This window comes from Zingiber officinale, chromosome 2B (assembly GCF_018446385.1).
Source record: "Zingiber officinale cultivar Zhangliang chromosome 2B, Zo_v1.1, whole genome shotgun sequence".
In the NCBI taxonomy this organism is placed as follows: domain Eukaryota; kingdom Viridiplantae; phylum Streptophyta; class Magnoliopsida; order Zingiberales; family Zingiberaceae; genus Zingiber; species Zingiber officinale.
The window spans coordinates 123,999,194-124,007,985 of record NC_055989.1 but is presented as its reverse complement, the minus strand read 5'-3'; the positions used below and the strand labels follow the sequence as shown (position 1 = coordinate 124,007,985).

At 33.0% G+C, this 8,792-nt stretch overlaps 1 long non-coding RNA gene across 2 annotated transcripts; it reads right to left on the bottom strand.

Annotated features, from left to right (window-relative positions):
- Positions 1–618: 618 nt before the first annotated feature.
- On the bottom strand, positions 619–8,380 carry LOC122047006. 2 transcript variants are annotated; one of them, XR_006130457.1, is made up of 4 exons: positions 7,972–8,380; positions 7,748–7,884; positions 7,554–7,647; positions 619–895 (listed from the first exon to the last, which is right to left on the bottom strand). It is a non-coding gene; the product is annotated as an uncharacterized LOC122047006 (long non-coding RNA). The 2 variants fall into 2 exon arrangements; XR_006130456.1 differs by having other exon boundaries at positions 619–887.
- Between the last annotated feature and the right edge of the window lie 412 nt (positions 8,381–8,792).

The window sequence follows — 8,792 nt, the reverse complement described above, 5'->3', positions numbered from 1 at the left end:
AATCCGTCGCTATTAGTGACAAATAATTTAAATATCCGTCGTTATTAGCGACAAATTAAATTATCAGGTTTGAAAGGCAGAAACATATGCAGATAACACTAAGTGACAAAAAATTATTATCCGTCTCTAATAGCGACGGTTAATTATTACCTATCGCTATTAGCGATGGATTAAATAAATTATCAAATTTAAAGGCAAAAAATATATGCATATAACACAGAGTGATCGATATTTAAATTTATCTATATGAATGACGAAATATTTAAATATCCATCACTATTAACGACGGATTAAATTTCATATTTTAGACCTATTGCTATCAGCGACAGTAATTAATTGGACTATCGCTATATAAAGATAGAATTTAAGTGTCTGTCACTAATTCTATCGGTAATAGCTTTTTTTTTTAGTGAGGAACTCTGGGAACATTGATAAAATAACTTGGATTGATAATAGATGTTTTAAAATTGAGTTACATTGCATAGCACACAGAGAACTTTCAGGATTAGGTCACAATGAAATAATTCGCATGGATATGCTCATTAAATAGACCACGGAGACCTTAAATCAAAGTCTTCTGTTGCTAAATTGGAGACCACATCTCAATGCGGTTCCTTATTGAGATAAGGATTTTCATTAATCCAATCAGTGAAAGGAAAATACATTTCAGTGGTTGAAGTGAAAAGGAGAAAGAGACATCCCTGTACCAAATAGAACTTTTAGAACTTAAGCAAAACTAGTCATGTAAGGAATACAAAGGAGTAGCAGAGTCAAACTCGATTTTGAAATTAACAAATATGATTAGTTTTGCATCACTCTTTGCATCGATTTCTTTGTTGGGCTGATATCTTGGTAAGCAGGATGGTTCACATGCATTCGGCTAAGCCCTGAAATACTGAACAAGTTTGAGAAAACATCTAGCTGAAATAGTGACATTGTATATAGAACATTCATAGTGCATCTGACAACAGACAACAAGTAAAAAAGTATGATGCAAGTTGGAAGATCAATGCCGATAGAATTGATTAGGAATTTGGTTGTATGCCTCATTTCCATCTTATTAAGGGTTAGTAGAGTTATAATTATTAGTATAGGTTTATTACCACCTTAGTTATTTAGTTATAGGGTATTATGTTTGTCTTATATATAAGGTAACAATTCAATCCAAAGAATAACAATAGGGTTTTTTTTTTTCTTCTTTCAACTCATCTAAAATAGAACCACAAGAACATAATTTCTTTAAAAGAAAAATTAATAAAGAATCTTCAATATAGTGACAGTATGAAACTCATGGTAAGGAAATAATCATTGAGTCGGCAATTAAATCTTTTTGCATGATGAGTTTAGATAATTTTCTAACAAATCTTTCTATCCTATCGAACCACCCATAGATGTCTCTATGTTCCTGTAATTTCTTTGCACAATAGAGTCGGGGTTGATCCTCAGCAAAATACTGACGATTAAAAATACCCTCTCATGCAATTGCTATCTACAGTTCTCTTATTTACTTTCTCTGTGTTAGTCGTGAAACCAGTTAGCGGGGGTGTTGAAGGTGAGTGTTTCGCCTTTTGCAAAATAGGTTCATGTAATTTCAAATGGTAGAATATAATTTATTTTTCTCCCATGACCACAAAAATTCTGTGGACTAAAATAACATTCACATATTTTATCAGAATTTATAAACAAGATGGGCATCCTCTTATAGATTTAAGTATAGGAAAGTGGTATGAAGTGGATGCTACAATGTGGTTCGCAGTTTCTACAAATACGTTATAGCAGTTATGGTTCGTAGTTGCAACAACACAAATTTGACGTTGTAGCAACTACGGAACTGTAATTACTACAACGTGGTTCGCAGCTTGTACAAATATGTTGTAGCAACTATCGTTTCGTAACTGCTACAACATCAAATTTGTATTGTAACAGCTATGGAACTATAGTTGCTACAATGTGCTTCGTAGCCTTGTACAAACTGAAAATATTTAAGTAGTAACCCATAACCACAAATACGAAAGTACAAAACAAATATTCGAAAGAACCATCAAGATCAAACAACGAAATAAATGACACTAATTGTAACTTAGATAATATACATTAGGAACTAATTCCAACATATTATAGTTAATGGAACACAACCATTAATTATAATAGGTTATAGTTAAGTGAAACAAATAACTGTTTGAATTTGACCAGCTAGTACACAATATTAAAAGCATTATGTATCTTCAAAAGATGTAGAACTAGAGCATGTTGTTAGTACCTAAAACAATAAAGACAATTATTAACTAATATTTCTAAATTAATAAACCATTATTATTAAATAAAATGAAACTTTAATAGTACCAACCCTTCTTTATATGTATCATTATCGCTGTTATGATGATTATCTATACTTGATCTGGCAATCAACACATCTTCACATTTAGAAAATTTCTTAAAATTACTTGATTTGCAAATACAATTATCATACAAATATAAAATTAATCGACACATACCCCTTACTGCAAAATTAGACAATTACGCTTGTCATGTGATACACCTCAATGCCTGCATCTATAACATAGCTTAGACTTTGAGATTGAATTCTCCTTTGATGATTTTAATCTCTTCCCACATCCCTTTGTTCTCACTAAAGAAGGATCAATAATACCAGGGGTGTCATCCATAGGTTTTCTTCCTTTGACTTCCATCACTGAGTATTCTACTAATGTCCATCTCTTTAATTTTGTTGTAGATATAATCGAATTGTTCATCCAAGAAGTTTGTCCCCTCATCAATCAAAGATGAGGCATCAATTAATAATGAAGTTTTATATGATAACCTCGAGTGTCTTAATATTAAAAACCTTTCTGGATCTAGATCATTGATGAAATTTTGCTCCCCCAAAGCATAGTTGCTTCACCTTTTACATCTCGTGTCCATCAATTAATAATGAAGTTTTATATGATAACCTCGAGTGTCTTAATATTAAAAACCTTTCTGGATCTAGATCATTGATGAAATTTTGCTCCCCCAAAGCATAGTTGCTTCACCTTTTACATCTCGTGTCCATCGTTTGAATATATACATATCAAGCAAGTGAAACACTTGGTTGATATAAAAAAAAAAATTAACATATCTGCATGGAATGTCATCGAACTCAAATTTCCTATAACTATAGGATATGTAGTCCCTTTGTTTGACATGTATGAGGACCCTTGGTTTGGAGGACGAACAACTTTGAAATTTCACCACATGGTAAACCATTAACTCAACTCCTATAGATGTTTGTTACATATAATAACCATGACTCTCACTTATTTGACTTTGAAACTCATCCATTTATTTTTCGTGTACACTTTAATCATTTGAGTTTCTATTATCCAATTTGTCTTAATCTTGTGATGTTTATTCATATTGATATAGGCATTAACTAACTCATTATGCCTTTGGTGTCTCAGTGTCCTAAAATGGATGATAAAATCCATCAATGAGTTCTTATTTATGAGATATATCTCTTGAAAAATGAATGTGAGCCTTCAGATCTCTTACTACTTGAAATTCCAGCACAAAATACATAGCTAAAATATGCTAGCACCCACTTGTGTCGTAATTCATACATCAATGATAACTAATCATTTTTCTCTAAGTTAGCGCACTTGATAACCTTTTCCCATGAATTCTTAAATTCATCTGATGTTGTAGATTTTCCAGTAACATTCTTTATGCTTTGATAGTAGTCATGAAAAATCAAAGAGTTCAATTTATCTGGGAATTTGTTAAGTATGTGTCACAAATAATATCAAAGAGTTCAATTTATCTGGGAATTTGTTAAGTATGTGTCACAAATAATATCGATGCACTAACTTGGGCAATGACTTTCATCATAGCAAAATCCTGATAAGTGATAATCATGTTTGGTGCACCTTTAGGCATGACTTCAATGAACTTGTTAAATAGTCAAACAAAAGACTTAGTTTTCTCATCACTTATAAAACTGTATCAAAAATAATTGTCTAGTCATGATGATTAACTACTACAAATGATACAAAAATCAACCCATATTTGTTGGTGTTATATGTCATATCAAAAACTATATCACCAAATACACAATATGTCATCCTTAATACATGATCCGCTCAAAAATACCTACTAAATCTGTTATCCAAATCAATCTCATAATTAAAGAAAAAGGCTGAATTCTTCTCTTCCTCATATGTAAATAACTCGATTAGTGTTTCTACATCGCTATCCTTTTGTTCATCCCTTAACTCTTTTTCAAAATTTCTAATATCTCTTTCTATGCAACCTCTCCGTTCATACCCTCTAAACTCTATCTCTAATAATCACACATTTGTTGATAAGTTGACATATTGGCCTCTGAAAATTGTTAAGTCAATGCTTACTTTGCTGCTGAAACATTACAATGTGAGCGTAGCAAATGCACCTTTGAAGGACTTGAAAGTGGATGATTATGATTTTCCATGAAATTAGTGACAACCCAATTAGGTATAGTCTGTTCCTTGACAATTAAAATCTTTGACATACAACAAGTTCTAATTTCACCATGCACTCTTTCCTTTTTTGATTGATCATCTGTATGACATTCTTTAAAGCATACAAACGTTTTCCAGACAACTTCATTTGTCCTTTTATTTTTCTTGCTACTGTTCATCCTTGTGCTAAATCCAACTTCTTGTGCATATTGATTATAGAACGAAAATGCATCCTCTAGTGATGAGAATTCCATCCCAACTTTTGGCTTTCGATTATCTACAACTTAGGGAATGTATAGCTGCCCCTCGCCGCCATTTTCTTCCATTGCTAGGGAATACCAGATTCTTCAATTATCTAAAGTTCTGAACTAGGTCTTGTTGCAACACAAAGATTCAAGCTTGTACACCAGAAGTAGATATTCTGCTCTGGATTACCAATCTTCTTTAAGCATTACATGACAAAAGATAACTCAACAATAACATATCTCATATATTGTACCACTAAAGTCACATCTCATTTATTCTACAACTAAAGTTACAATAATTACAAAAATGTGCAAGTTCTCATAAATTAAACATATTGCTTAAGCATTTAAATTTAAAGAATTTAAAATATGATGTTGTAGCAGCTACAACATTCTTGTTGTGATCCCACCATGTTGTAACAGATATGGTTTAATAACTGTTATAACGTGTGTTGGGAATTCAATCAAAGTCTCACATTAGAAAGATATGAAAAATATCATGGGTTTAAAAGGATGTAAGATATCTCTATTGACATGAAGCATTTTGGGTAGAGTCCAAGAGCAAAGTCATGAGGGCTTAAGTCCAAAGTGAACAATATCATACCATTATGAAGATATCTTAATTCTTTTGGTCACAACAAATGGTATCAGAGTCAGGGTCAAGACCAGATATCATGTGGAGTGACCTTGAACCAAGTTACGGAAGACCCGGAGTTGGTCAAGGTGATCGGATGCTCGCGGGAAAGTCCGGACCATGAGAGTAATAGTGGTCTTTCGTTTGAGGGGAGGAATGTTGGAGATTCAATCAAAGTCATACATTGGAAAGATATGAAAAAGATCATGAGTTTAAAAGTATATATGATATCTCCATTGGCATGAGGTCTTTTGGGTAAAGTCTAAGAGCAAAGCCATGAGAGTCTAGGCTCAAAATGGACAATATCATGTCTTTGTGGAGATATGTGAATATCCTTTGGTCAAAACAACGTGGTTATTAGACCAGAATGTTATAGCAACTAGAATTTGGTAGCTGCTACAATGTGCTGACCAGAACAAAAATATTTTAGCAACAATAAAATCGTAGTTATTACAACGGATTATAATAGATACAACATTATAGAAGCTACGATTTGATAGCTACTATAACATTTTTATACCAGGACATTATGACGTAACCACGTTGTAGCTGCTAATATACAACGTGCTAAACCATAAACTCTAAGACGAGCAGGAGCAGAGAGTTAAAAGATAAATAGTAGAATATGGGCACATACAAGCACATTAACAGCCACAGGTAGAAAAGTCGAGGTGAGTCGGCACCGAGGGAGTTGATAAGCGAAGACAGTCAAGGGTGGCATGAGGGAGCACTTTGTGAAATGGGCAATAAACTTCGGATATTATCTGAAGTACTAGGTAGATAATTACCTAAGTAGACGCACGTGAAGTAAAATAGTCAATTTATTACTTTGCCACACAATTACCGAAGTCTATCACTGGTCCAAAACCGATTCAAAATCGGATCGTTTTCAAAGTAAAAAGGTTCCATTACTTCATTAGGATCCGTAAAAGTACCAAAATAGTTAATAATATATTACTTCATAGATTACATTGAATGCCGAAGTAAAACATGTATACGACTTTACAAATTTTTTATTCGGGTACAATAAATATTTAATTTTACTTTGCATAATTTGGCTTGGTATAAGTATTTTGTGTTGTATTACTTCATCGTAGTGTAGACGTAATAGAATATATGTTTCTACAACAAAAATTTCAATTTAGTGAAGTAATTTATATGAACGACTTCACAAAGTTGATCAGTGGTGAAGTAAATAATTTCTTTGACTACGCTACTATTTAAATTTATCAAAGTCTTTTGTGTTGTATTACTTTATCATTTATTCATAAGTATCGAAGTAATTGACCATATTTTACTACAATACAATTTTAATTAACAAAAGTGTATATCATAATATTTTACAACAACACAATATTTTTCACCACAAAAATTGAACAAATATATCATAAATATCTATCAAATATAACCTAAAAACTTTTGTATCCACAAATCTCTAAATATAACCTAAAAGTATATTCACAAAGGACAAGTTTGACCAACTTCAAGAAATTTTTTTGTATCCATAGATTTAACTAGGCACCCACATAAAAGTAGACGAATTCATTTCATTCACTTCTGACTTCATCCTACTGAGATTGATAGTAATACTATTTATTTTTTAATGTTGCAAACTGAAGCATTAACAGAAGTATGCATTTCATCTTCAAATATGTCATCGGTCATCAATAATTGTGTGAGTAGTGAAAACGGAAAATAAATATGCATGCATTTCACCTTCAAAATATGTAGGAATTTTTGTGTTGCCAATGATTAGTCAAAATTTGTCGTAATAATACTAATGAAACTTAACACATGGCCCATGTTAGAAAGCAAACAAATATGCATGCATTTCATCTTAAAAGTTGTGAAAACAATGTCTACAATAAAAAAGTTGTGTTTACTGGAGGTTATATAGTATTCAGTCTACATGGGCTTTCTTTCTCTAAGCCTATTTGATTTTATACCAAACTTGTTTTCTAGTATGTCTTAACTCCTTGTGTCAAAAAAAGAGGTGAACCATATCATGTACTCTGATGATGGTCTCAACCACATTAAAAAAAACACTTGAATAGTATTAAATACCAAATTTAAGACAAATTTTTTTTGACAAAATCACAACGCCGCAGCTCTTGATAAGTAAAGTCCGCATTTGAATTAATTCCAGAAGAACATACAAAAAAAAAAATATCATATCCCTCTTCTGGTACAACGACATACCTTCTCCGCAAGCAACTGAATTTCAAGAGCCAAAATATACACAGCTTCCATAGCCCACGCAGTCTCCCAGTTTCGAAATTCCTGTAAGAAAGCACTGAGAAACCACAACATTCAGCTCTCAATGAACAACAACAGGACTGGATTTTTCACATTGCCAACAAAATCCAGAGACGAAAGAACAAATAGATTAGTACTTTGCAGCCTTCTCAAAGGCAACATATGAGTCGAAGTATTGGCCAAGTCGGTAACTTTGGAGACAGCGGAGAAGGGGGGAGAGAATTTCTACAAACTAGGCGTACCTCTCCGCCTGGTTCACCAACTGATTTGAATCCTGAGAAAGAATCGCAGCAGAGTTGGTAAAAAAAGGATAAAATAGTTAAGAGAAAAAAGAAGAGAGCTGTCGAAGTTTCATAAGAACCTAGAAGACATCGAGGGCGTTTGCAGGAGCCTGGAGGGACGCGAAGTTGGAGGAGATGGCGGAGAGGGTAGTGGCATTCTAGGACGAGACGACATCACAAAACCGAAAAAGGTAGTCCGTGATGCGGCGGTGCGCCTCGCCCATGTTTAGATATGCCATGGCCGGAAAAGGTGCTTGCCCGCTCTGCCCAAGGCTTCTCTCCCGGATTGATGAAGAAGGCAGGAAGAGCATGATGCAAGACTGGAAGGCTGCGGAAGAAGAAAGTGAAGACGGAGAAGATCAAAAAGGCGAGGAGGAGGAGCAGCCACGTAAACCCTAAGCGCGGAGTTATGAAACGGAGGAGGCAGCGGAGAGACGATCAAAAACAGGCTAGGCTTTGAACAGCGTGGAATGCTAGGTAAGTGCTTTCGGCGAAAAATACAAGTGTTTAGCATAGGATAGTCATAGATGGAAAAAGCTAAACCGGTTTAATAGGATAAAATATTTGAACCGGTTTAAATTGATTACTAGAATACTTAGGTATATCAATTTAATTATATGACTCAAATATATATTATACAGTAAAATATCAGATAAAATTAAAAGTGAAATTCATATTTTTCTTTTAATCTATAAAATCTGATATTTCCTATATCAAATTTATTATTCAATTAATTATTATACATTATTTCATAATTAATAATTGATAAAGTAAATAATCATAAAATATATCAATAAAATTCACATAATAAAATTACAAGGATTGAGTTTATATATATATATATATATATATCGAGAAAGCGCCAATCTTGTCATTTATTTTATTGTGATATAAATGTTAT